This window comes from Pristiophorus japonicus, unplaced genomic scaffold, assembly GCF_044704955.1.
Source record: "Pristiophorus japonicus isolate sPriJap1 unplaced genomic scaffold, sPriJap1.hap1 HAP1_SCAFFOLD_47, whole genome shotgun sequence".
In the NCBI taxonomy this organism is placed as follows: Eukaryota; Metazoa; Chordata; class Chondrichthyes; family Pristiophoridae; genus Pristiophorus; species Pristiophorus japonicus.
Genome location: NW_027254374.1, coordinates 6,017,155 through 6,028,355, shown reverse-complemented (window position 1 = coordinate 6,028,355; position 11,201 = coordinate 6,017,155).

The window sequence follows — 11,201 nt, the reverse complement described above, 5'->3', positions numbered from 1 at the left end:
AGGAGAGTTTGGAGAGTAGGAGAGTTTGGGGGAGTAGGAGAGCTTGGCGGAGTAGGAGAAGTTGGGGCAGTAGGAGAGCTTAGGGGAGTAGAAGAGCTTGGGGGAGTAGGAGAGCTTGGGGGAGTAGGGGAGCTTGGGGGAGTAGGAGACCTTGGGCGAGTAGGAGAGCTTGGGGGAGGAAGAGAGCTTGGGGGAGTAAGAGAGCTTGGGGGAGTAAGAGAGCTTGGGGGTGTAAGAGAGCTTGGGGGAGTAGGAGAACTTGGCAGAGTAGGAGAGCTTGGGGGAGTTAGAGAGCTTGGGGGAGTAAGAGAACTTGGGGAGTAAGAGAGCTTGGGGGAGTAGGAGAGCTTGGGGGAGTAGGAGAGCTTGGGGGAGTAAGAAAGCTTGGGGGAGTAGAAGAGCTTGGGGGAGTAGGAGAGCTTGGGGCAGTAGGAGCGCTTGGGGAAGTAGGAGAGCTTGGGGGAGAAGGAGATCTTGGGGGAGTAGGAGAACTTGGCAGAGTAGGAGAGCTTGGAGGAGTAAGAGAGCTTGGGGGAGTAAGAGAGCTTGGGGGACTATGAGAGCTTGGGGAATACGAGAGATTGGGGGAGTAGGAGAGCTTGGGCGAGTTGGGGAGCTTGGGGGAGTAGGAGAACTTGGGGGATTCGGGGAGCTTGGGGGTGTAGGAGAACTTGGCACAGTAGGAGAGCTTGGGGGAATAAGAGAGCTTGGGGGAGTAAGAGAGCTTGGGGGAGTGAGAGAGCTTGGGGGAGTAAGAGAGCTTGGGGGAGTAAGAGAGCTTGGGGGAGTAAGAGAGCTTGGGGCAGTAGGAGATCTTGGGGGATTAGGAGACCTTGCGGGAATAGGAGAGCTTGGGCGAGTAGGATAGCTTGGGGGAGTAACAGAGCTTGGGGAGTAAGAGAGCTTGGGGGAGCAAGAGAGCTTGAGGGAGTAAGAGAGCTTGGGGGAGTAAGAGAGCTTGCGGGTGAAAGAGAGCTTGGGGAGTAGGAGAGCTTCGGGGAGTAGGGCAGCTTGGGGGAGTAGGAGACCTTGGGCGAGTAGGAGAGCTTGGGGGAGTAGGAGAGCTTGGGGGAGTAGGAGAGCTTGGGGGAGTAGGGGAGCTTGGGTGAGTAGGAGAACTTGGGGGATTCGGGTTGCTTGGGGGAGTAGGAGAATTGGCACAGTAGGAGAGCTTGGGGGAGTAAGAGAGCTTGGGGGAGTAAGAAAGCTTGGGGGAGTAAGAGAGCTTGGGGGAGTGGGAGAGCTTGGGGGAGTAGGAGAGCTTGGGGGAGTAGGAGAGCTTGGGGGAGTAGGAGAGCTTGGGAGAGTAGAAGAGCTTGGGGGAGTAGGAGGGCTTGGGAGAGTAGGAGAGCTTTGGGGAGTAGGGGAGCTTGTGGGAGTAGGAGAGCTTGGGAGAGCAGGGGAGCTTGGGGGATTAGGAGAGCTTGGGGGTGTCAGAGAGCTTGGGTCAGTAGGACAGCTTGGGGGAGTAGGAGATCTTGGGGGAGTAGGAGAGCTTGGGCGAGTAGGAAAGTTTGGGGGAGTAAGAGAGCTTGGTGGAGTAAGAGAGCTTGGGGAGTAAGGGAGCTTGGGGGAGTAAGAGAGCTTGGGGGTGTGGGAGAGCTTGGGGGAGTAGGAGAGCTTGGGGGAGTAGGAGCGCTTGGGGGATTAGGAGAGCTTGGGGGAGTAGATGAGCTTGGGGGAATAGGAGAGCTTGGGGGAGTAGGAGAGTTTGGAGAGTAGGAGAGTTTGGGGGAGTAGGAGAGCTTGGCGGAGTAGGAGAACTTGGGGCAGTAGGAGAGCTTAGGGGAGTAGGAGAGCTTGGGGGAGTAGGAGAGCTTGGGGGAGTAGGGGAGCTTGGGGGAGTAGGAGACCTTGGGCGAGTAGGAGAGCTTGGGGGAGTAAGAGAGCTTGGGGGAGTGAGAGAGCTTGGGGGAGTAAGAGAGCTTTGGGGAGTAAGAGAGCTTGGGGGAGTAAGAGAGCTTGGGGCAGTAGGAGATCTTGGGGGATTAGGAGACCTTGCGGGAATAGGAGAGCTTGGGCGAGTAGGAGAGCTTGGGGGAGTAAGAGAGCTTGGTGGAGTAAGAGAGCTTGGGGAGTAAGAGAGCTTGGGGGAGTAAGAGAGATTGGGGGAGTGGGAGAGCTTGGGGGAGTAGGAGAGCTTGTGGGAGTAGGAGCGCTTGGGGGAGTAGGAGAGCTTGGCGGAGTAGGAGTGCTTGGGGAAGTAGGAGAGCTTGGGGGAGTAGGAGAGCTTGGGAGAGTAGGAGAGCTTGGGGGAGCAGGAGATCTTGGGGGATAGGAGATCTTGGGGGAGTAGGAGAGTTTGGGGGAGTAGGAAAACTTGGGGGAGTAGGAGAGCTTGGGGGAGTAGGAGAGCTTGGGGGAGTAGGAGAGCTTTGGAGAGTAGGAGAGCTTTGGGGAGTAGGGGAGCTTGTGGGAGTAGGAGAGCTTGGGGGAGTAGGAGAGCTTGGGGGATTAGGAGAGCTTGGGGGAGTCAGAGAGCTTGGGGCAGTAGGAGAGCTTTGGGGAGTAGGAGATCTTGGGGGAGTAGGAGAGCTTGGGGGGGTAAGAGAACTTGGTGGAGTAAGAGAGCTTGGGGATTAAGAGAGCTTGGGGAGTAAGAGAGCTTGGTGGAGTGGGAGAGCTTGGGGGAGTAGGAGAGCTTGGGGGAGTAGGAGCGCTTGGGGGAGTAGGAGAGCTTGGGGGAGAAGGAGAGCTTGGGGGTGTAGGAGAGCTTGGGGGAGTAGGAGAGCTTGGGAGAGTTGGAGAGCTTGGGGGAGTAGGAGATCTTGGGGGAGTAGGAAATCTTGGGGGAGTAGGAGAGTTTGGGGGAGTAGGAGAGCTTGGGGAGTAGGAGAGCTGGGGGAGTAGGAGAGCTTGGGCGAGTAGGAGAGCGTTGGGGAGTAGGAGAGCTTGTGGGAGTAAGAGAGCTTGGGGGAGTAGGAGAGCTTGGGGGAGTAGGAGAGCTTGGGGGAGTAGGAGAGCTTGGGGGAGTAGGAGAGCTTGGGGGATTAGGAGAGCTTGGGGGAGTACGAGAGCTTGGGGGAGTAGGAGAGCTTGGGAGAGCTTGGGGGAGTAGGAGAGCTAGGGGGATTCGGAGAGCTTGGGAGGGTAGGAGAGCTTGGGAGCGTATGAGAGCTTGGGGGCGTATGAGAGCTTGGGGGAGGAAGAATGCTTGGGGGAGAAAGAGAGCTTGGGAGAGCTTGGGGGAGTAGGAGAGCTAGGGGGAGTCGGAGAGCTTGGGAGGGTAGGAGAGTTTGGGAGCGTATGAGAGCTTGGGGGCGTATGAGAGCTTGGGGGAGGAAGAATGCTTGGGGGAGAAAGAGAGCTTGGGGGATTAAGAGAGCTTGGAGGGGTAGGAGAGCTTGAGGGAGTGGGAGAGCTTGGGAGAGTAGGAGAGGTTGGGGAGAAGGAGAACTTCGGGAGAAGGAGAGCAAGGGGGAGAAGGAGAGCAAGGGGGAGAAGGAGAGCTTGGGGGAGAAGGAGAGCTTGGGGAGTAGGAGAGATTGGGGGCGTTAGAGAGCTTGGAGGATGAGGAGGAGGAGAGCTTACCATAGTAGGACAGCTTGGGGGAGTAGGGGAGTTTGGGGAAGCAGGAGAGCTTACCGGAGTAGGAATGATTCGTGGAGTAGTAGAGCTTGGGGGAGTAGGAGAGCTTGGGGGAGTAGGAGAGCTTGGGGGAGTAGGACAGCTTGGGGGAGTAGGAGAGCTTGGGGGAGTAGGAGAGCTTGGGAGAGTAGGAGAGGTTGGGGAGAAGGAGAACTTCGGGAGAAGGAGAGCAAGGTAGAGAAGGAGAGCAAGGGGGAGAAGGAGAGCTTGGGGGAGAAGGAGAGCTTGGGGAGTAGGAGAGATTGGGGGCGTTAGAGAGCTTGGAGGATGAGGAGGAGGAGAGCTTACCATAGTAGGACAGCTTGGGGGAGTAGGGGAGTTTGGGGAAGCAGGAGAGCTTACCGGAGTAGGAATGATTAGTGGAGTAGTAGAGCTTGGGGGAGTAAGAGAGCTTGCGGGTGTAAGAGAGCTTGGGGAGTAGGACAGCTTGGGGGAGTAGGAGATCTTGGTGGAGTAGGAGAGCTTGGGCGAGTAGGTAAGCTTGGGGGAGTAAGAGAGCTTGGGGGAGTAAGAGAGCTTGGGGTGTAAGAGAGCTTGGGGGAGTAAGAGAGCTTGGGGGAGTGGGAGAGATTGGGGGAGTAGGAGGGCTTGGGGGAGTAGGAGCGCTTGGGGGAGTAGGAGAACTTGGGGGAGTAGGAGAGCTTGGGGGAATTGGAGAGCTTGGGGGAGTAGGAGAGTTTGGAGAGTAGGAGAGCTTGGGAGAGTAGGAGTGCTTGGCGGAGTAGGAGAACTTGGCGCAGTAGGAGAGCTTAGGGGAGTAGGAGAGCTTGGGGGAGTAGGAGAGCTTGGTGTAATAGGAGAGCTTGGTGGAGTCGGAGAGCTTGGGGGAGTAGGAGAGCTTGGGAGGGTAGGAGAGCTTGGGGGCGTATGAGAGCTTGGGGGCGTATGAGAGCTTGGGGTGTATGAGAGCTTGGGGAAGTAGGCGAGCTTGGGGTGTAGTAGAGCTTGTGGGAGTGGGAGAGCTTGGGCGAGTAAGAGAACTTGGGGGAGGAAGAAAGCTTGGGGGAGAAAGAGAGCTTGGGGAAGTAAGAGAGCTTGGGGGAGTAGGAGAGCTTGGGGGAGTAGGAGAGCTTGGGGGAGTAGGAGAGATTGGGGGAGTAGGAGAGCTTGGGGGAGTCGCGGAGCTTGGGGGAGTAGGAGAACTTGGCAGAGTAGGAGCGCTTGGGGAAGGAAGAGAGCTTGGGGAGTAAGAGAGCTTGGGGGAGTAAGAGAGCTTGAAGGAGTAAGAGAGCTTGGGGGAGTAAGAGAGCTTGCGGGTGTAAGAGAGCTTGGGGAGTAGGACAGCTTGGGGGAGTAGGAGATCTTGGTGGATTAGGAGAGCTTGGGCGAGTAGGAAAGCTTGAGGGAGTAAGAGAGCTTGGTGGAGTAAGAGAGCTTGGGGTGTAAGAGAGCTTGGGGGAGTAAGAGAGCTTGGGGGAGTGGGAGAGATTGGGGGAGTAGGAGGGCATGGGGGAGTAGGAGCGCTTGGGGGAGTAGGAGAGCTTGGGGGAATTGGAGAGCTTGGGGGAGTAGGAGAGTTTGGAGAGTAGGAGAGCTTGGGGGAGTAGGAGAGCTTGGCGGAGTAGGAGAACTTGGCGCAGTAGGACAGCTTAGGGGAGTAGGAGAGCTTGGGGGAGTAGGAGAGCTTGGGGGAGTAGGAGAGCTTGGTGGAGTCGGAGAGCTTGGGGGAGTAGGAGAGCTTGGGAGGGTAGGAGAGCTTGGCGGCATATGAGAGCTTGAGGGCGTATGTGAGCTTGGGGATGTATGAGAGCTTGGGGTGTATGAGAGCTTGGGGAAGTAGGCGAGCTTGGGGGAGTAGGAGAGCTTGGGGGAGTAGGAGAGCTTGGGGGAGTAGGAGAGTTTGGGGAGTAGGAGAGCTTGGGGGTGTCGCGGAGCTTGGGGGATTAGGAGAACTTGGCAGAGTAGGAGAGCTTGGGGGAGTAACAGAGCTTGGGGAGTAAGAGAGCTTGGGGGAGTAAGAGAGCTTGAGTGAGTAAGAGAGCTTGGGGGAGTAAGAGAGCTTGCGGGTGAAAAAGAGCTTGGGGAGTAGGAGAGCTTCGGGGAGTAGCGGAGCTTGGGGAAGTAGGAGACCTTAGGCGAGTAGGAGAGCTTGGGGGAGGAAGAGAGCTTGGGGGAGTAAGAGAGCTTGGGGAAGTAAGATAGCTTGGGGGAGTAGAAGAGCTTGGGGGAGTAGGGGAGCTTGGGGGAGTAGGAGAACTTGGGGGATTCGGGGTGCTTGGGGGAGTAGGAGAACTTGGCACAGTAGGAGAGCTTGGGGGAGTAAGAGAGCTTGGGGGAGTAAGAAAGCTTGGGGGAGTAAGAGAGCTTGGGCGAGTGTGAGAGCTTGGGGGAGTAGGAGAGATTGGGGGAGTAGGAGCGCTTGGGGGAGTAGGAGAGCTTGGGGGAGTTGGAGAGCTTGGGGGAGTAGGAGAGCTTGGGGGAGTAGGAGAGCTTGGGAGAGTAGAAGAGCTTGGGGGAGTAGGAGGGCTTGGGAAGTAGGAGAACTTTGGGGAGCAGGGGAGCTTGTGGGAGTAGGAGAGGTTGGGGGAGCAGGAGAGCTTGGGGGATTAGGAGAGCTTGGGGGAGTCAGAGAGCTTGGGGCAGTAGGACAGCTTGGGGGAGTAGGAGATCTTGGGGGAGTAGGAGAGCTTGGGGGAGTAGGAGCGCTTGGGGGAGTAGGAGAGCTTGGGGGAGAAGGAGAGCTTCGGGGAGTAGGAGAGCTTGGGGGAGTAGGAGAGCTTGGGAGAGTTGGAGAGCTTGGGGGAGTAGGAGATCTTGGGGGAGTAGGAGATCTTGGGGGAGTAGGAGAGTTTGTGGGAGTAGGAGAGCTTGGTGGAGTAGGAGAGCTTGGGGGAGTAGGAGAGCTTGGGGGAGCAGGAGAGCTTGGGAGAGTAGGAGAGCTTTGGGGAGTAGGAGAGCTTGTGGGAGTAAGAGAGCTTGGGGGATTAGGAGAGCTTGGGGGAGTAGGAGAGCTTGGGGGAGTAGGAGAGCTTGGGGGAGTAGGAGAGCTTGGGGGAGTAGGAGAGCTTGGGGGATTAGGAGAGCTTGGGGGAGTAGGAGAGCTTGGGGGAGTAGGAGAGCTTGGGAGAGTAGGAGAGCTTGTCGGAGTAGGAGAACTTGGGGCAGTAGGAGAGCTTAGGAGAGTAGGAGAGTTTGGCGGAGTAGGAGAGGTTGGCGGAGTAGGAGAGCTAGGGGGAGTCGGAGAGCTTGGGAGGGTAGGAGAGCTTGGGAGCGTATGAGAGCTTGGGGGAGGAAGAAAGCTTGGGGTAGAAAGAGAGCTTGGGGGATTAAGAAAGCTTGGGGGAGTAGGAAAGCTTGTGGGAGTGGGAGAGCTTGGGGGAGTAGCAGAGTTTGGGGGAGTAGGAGAGCTTGGGGGACTCGCGGAGCTTGGGGGAGTAGGAGAACTTGGCAGAGGAGGAGAGCTTGGGGGACTAAGAGAGCTTGGGGAAATAAGAGAGATTGGTGGAGAAAGAGTGCTTGGGGGAGTAAGATAGATTGGGGGATTAAGAGAGCTTGGGGGAGTAAGAGAGATTGGGGGAGTAAGAGAGCTTGGGGGTGTAAGATAGCTTGGGGGAGTAGGAGAACTTGGCAGAGTAGGAGAGCTTGGAGGAGTAAGAGAGCTTGGGGGAGTAAGAGAGCTTGGGGAACTAAGAGAGCTTGGGGGAGTAGGAGAGCTTGGGGGAGTAGCAGTGCTTGGGGGAGTAGGAGAGCTTGGGCGAGTAGGAGAGCTTGGGGGAGTAAGAGAGCTTAGGGGAGTAAGAGAGTTTGGGGGAGCAGTAGAGCTTGGGGGAGTAGGAGAGCTTGGGGCAGTAGTAGCGCTTGGGGGAGTAGGAGAGCTTGGGGGAGAAGGAGAGCTTGGGGGAGTTGGAGAACTTGGCAAGTAGGAGAGCTTGGAGGAGTAAGAGAGCTTGGGGGTGTAAGAGAGCTTGGGGGAGTAAGAGAGCTTGGGGGAATACGAGAGCTTGGCGGAGTAGGAGAGCTTGGGGGAGTAGCGGAGCTTGGGGGAGTGGTAGAAATTGGGGGATTCGGGGAGCTTGAGGGAGTAGGAGAACTTGGCAAAGTAGGAGAGCTTGGGGGAGTAAGAGAGCTTGGGGGAGTAAGAGAGCTTGGGGGAGTAAGAGAGCTTGGGGGAGTAAGAGAGCTTAGGGGAGCAGGAGAGCTTCATGGAATAGGATAGGTGGGGGAGTAGGAGAGCTTGAGGGAGTAGGAGAGCTTGGGGGAGTAGGGGTGCATGGGGGAGTAGGAGAGATTGGGGGCGTTAGAGAGCTTGGAGGAGGAGGAGGAGAGCTTACCGTAGTCGGACAGCTTAGGGGAGCAGGGTAGCTTGGGGAAGCAGGAGAGCTTACCGGAGTAGGAAAGATTAGTGGAATAGTAGAGCTTGGGGGAGTAGGGGAGCTTGGGGGAGTAGGAGAGCTTGGGTGAGTAGGAGAGCTTGGGGGAGTAGGAGAGCTTGGGAGAGTAGGAGAGGTGGGGAGAAGGAGAACTTCGGGAGAAGGAGAGCAAGGGGGAGAAGGAGAGCAAGGGGGAGAAGGAGAGCTTGGGGGAGAAGTAGAGCTTGGGGGAGAAGGAGAGCTTGTGGGAAAAGTAGAGATTGGGGGAGTAGGAGAGATTGGGGGAGTAGGAGAGCTTGGGGGAATAGGAGAACTTGGGGGAGTGGGAGAGCTTGGGGGAGTAGGAGAGCCTGGGGGAGTAGTAGAGCCTGGGGGTGCATGAGAGCCTGGGGGAGTATGAGAGGCTGGAGGAGTATGAGAGGCTGGGGGAGTATGAGAGGCTGGGGGTGTATGAGAGGCTGTGGGATTATGAGAGGCTTGGGGAGTATGAGAGCCTGGGGGAGTATGAGAGACTGGGGGAGTATGAGATCCTGGGGGAGTATGAGAGCCTGGGAGAGTATGAGAGGCTGGGGGAGTATGAGAGGCTGGGGGAGTATGAGATCCTGGGGGAGAATGAGAGCCTGGGGGAGTATGAGAGCTTGGGGGAGTATGAGAGCTTGGGTAAGTAGGAGAGCTTGGGGAAGTAGTAGAGCTTGGGGGAGTGGGAGAGCTTGGGCGAGTAGGAGAGCTTGGGGGAGTAAGAGAACTTGGGGCAGTAGGAGAGCTAAGGGGAGTAGGAGAGGTTGGAGGAGTAGGAGAGCTTGGGAGTGTAGGAGAGCTTGGGGGATTCGGAGAGATTGGGGGAGTAGGAGAGCTTGGGTGGTTAGGAGAGCTTGGGGGCGTATGAGAGCTTGGGGGCGTATGAGAGATTGGGGGAGTATGAGAGCTTGGGTAAGTAGGAGAGCTTGGGGAATTAGTAGAGCTTGGCGGAGTGGGAGAGCTTGGGCGAGTAGGAGAGCTTGGGGGAGTAAGAGAGCTTGGGGGAGGAAGAGAGCTTGGGGGAGAAAGAGAGCTTGGGGGAGTAATAGAGCTTGGGGGAGTAGGAGAGCTTGGGGGAGTAGTAGAGTTTGGGGGAGTAGGAGAGCTTGGGGCAGTAGGAGCGCTTGGGGGAGTAGGAGAGCTTGGGGGAGTTAGAGAGCTTGGGGGAGTAGGAGAATTTGTCAGAGTAGGAGAACTTGGACGGGTGAGAGAGTTTGGGAGAGTAGGAGAGCTTTGCGGAATAGGAGAGTTTGTGGGATAAGGAGAGCTTGGGGGAGTAAGAGAGCTTAGGGGAGTAAGAGAACTTGGGGGAGTAGGACAGCTTGGGGGAGTAGGACAGCTTGGGGGAGTAGGAGAGCTTGGGGGAGTAGGAGAGCTTTGGAGAGTAGGAGAGGTTGCGGAGAAGGAGAACTTCGGGAGAAGGAGAGCAAGGGGAAGAAGGACAGCAAGGGGGAGAAGGAGAGCTTGGGGGAGAAGGAGAGCTTGGGGGAGAAGGAGAGCTTGTGGGAGAAGGAGAGCTTGGGGGAGTAGGAGAGCTTGGGGGAGTAGGAGAGTTTGGGGGAATAGGAGAACTTGGGGGAGTGGGAGAGCTTGTTTGATTAGGATAGCTTGAGGGAGTAGGAGAGCTTGGGGGAGTAGGAGAGCCTGGGGGAGTAGGAGAGCATGGGGGTGTTTAAAGAGCCTGCGGGAGTATGAGAGGCTGGAGGAGTATGAGAGGCTGGGGGAGTATGAGAGGCTGGGGGAGTATGAGAGGCTTGGGGAGTATGAGAGGCTTGGGGAGTATGAGAGCCTGGGGGAGTATGAGAGACTGGGGGAGTATGAGATCCTGGGGGAGTATGAGAGCATGGGGGATTATCAGAGCCTGGGGGAGTATGAGAGCCTGGGAGAATATGAGAGGCTGGGGGAGTATGAGAGGCTGGGGGAGTATGAGAGCCTGGGGGAGAATGAGAGTCTGGGGGAGTAGGAGAGCTTGGGGGAGTAGGAGAGCTTGGGGGAGTAGGAGAGCTTGGGGGAGTAGGAGAGCTTGGGAGGGTAGGAGAGCTTGGGGGAGTCGAAGAGATTGGGGGAGTAGGAGAGCTTGGGAGGGTAGGAGAGCTTGGGGGCGTATGAGAGCTTGGGGTCGTATGAGAGCTTGGGAGAGTATGAGAGCTTGGGGAAGTAGGAGAGCTTGGGGAAGTAGTAGAGCTTGGGGGAGTGGGAGAGCTTGGGCGAGTAGGAGAGCTTGGAGGAGTAAGAGAGCTTGGGGGAGGAAGAGAGCTTGGGGAAGAAAGAGAGCTTGGGGGAGTAATAGAGCTTGGGGGAGTAGGAGAGCTTGGGGGAGTAGGAGAGTTTGGGGGAGTAGGAGAGCTTGGGGCAGTAGGAGCGCTTGGGGGAGTAGGAGAGCTTGGGGGAGAAGGAGAGCTTGGGGGAGTAGGAGAATTTGTCAGAGTAGGAGAAATTGGAGGAGTAAGAGAGCTTGGGAGAGTAGGTGAGCTTTGGGGAGTAGGAGAGCTTGGGGTAATAGGAGAACTTGGGGGAGTGGGAGAGCTTGTTTGAGTAGGATAGCTTGGGGGAGTAGGAGAGCTTGGGGGATTAGGAGAGCCTGGGGGAGTAGGAGAGCCTGGGGGTGTATGAGTTCCTGGGGGAGTATGAGAGGCTGGAGGATTATGACAGGCTGGGGCAGTGTGAGAGGCTGGGGGAGTATGAGAGGCTGTGGGAGTATGAGAGGCTTGGGGAGTATGAGAGCCTGGGGGAGTATGAGAGACTGGGGGAGTATGAGATCCTGGGGGAGTATGAGAGCCTGGGGGAGTATTAGAGCCTGGGGGAGAATGAGAGCCTGGGGGAGTAGGAGAGCTTGGGGGAGTAGAAGAGCTTGGAGGAGTAGGAGAGCTTGTGGGAGTAGGAGAGCTTGGGGGAGTAGGAGAGCTTGGGGGAGTAGGAGATCTTGGGGGAGTAGGAGAGCTTGGGGGTTTAGGAGAGCTTGGGGAAGGAGGAGAGCTTGGGGGAGTAGGAGAGCTTGGGAGAGTAGGAGAGCTTGGCGGAGTAGGACAGCTTGGGAGGGTAGGAGAGCTTGGGGGAGTCGGAGAGATTGGGGGAGTAGGAGAGCTTGGGGGCATATGCGAGCTTGGGGGCGTATGAGAGCTTGGGGGAGTAAGAGAGCTTGGGGGAGGAAGAGAGCTTGGGGGAGAAAGAGAGCTTGGGGGAGTAATAGAGCTTGGGGGAGTAGGAGAGCTTGGGGGAGTAGGAGAGCTTGGGGGAGTAGGAGAGTTTGGGGGAGTAGGAGAGCTTGGGGCATTAGGAGCGCTT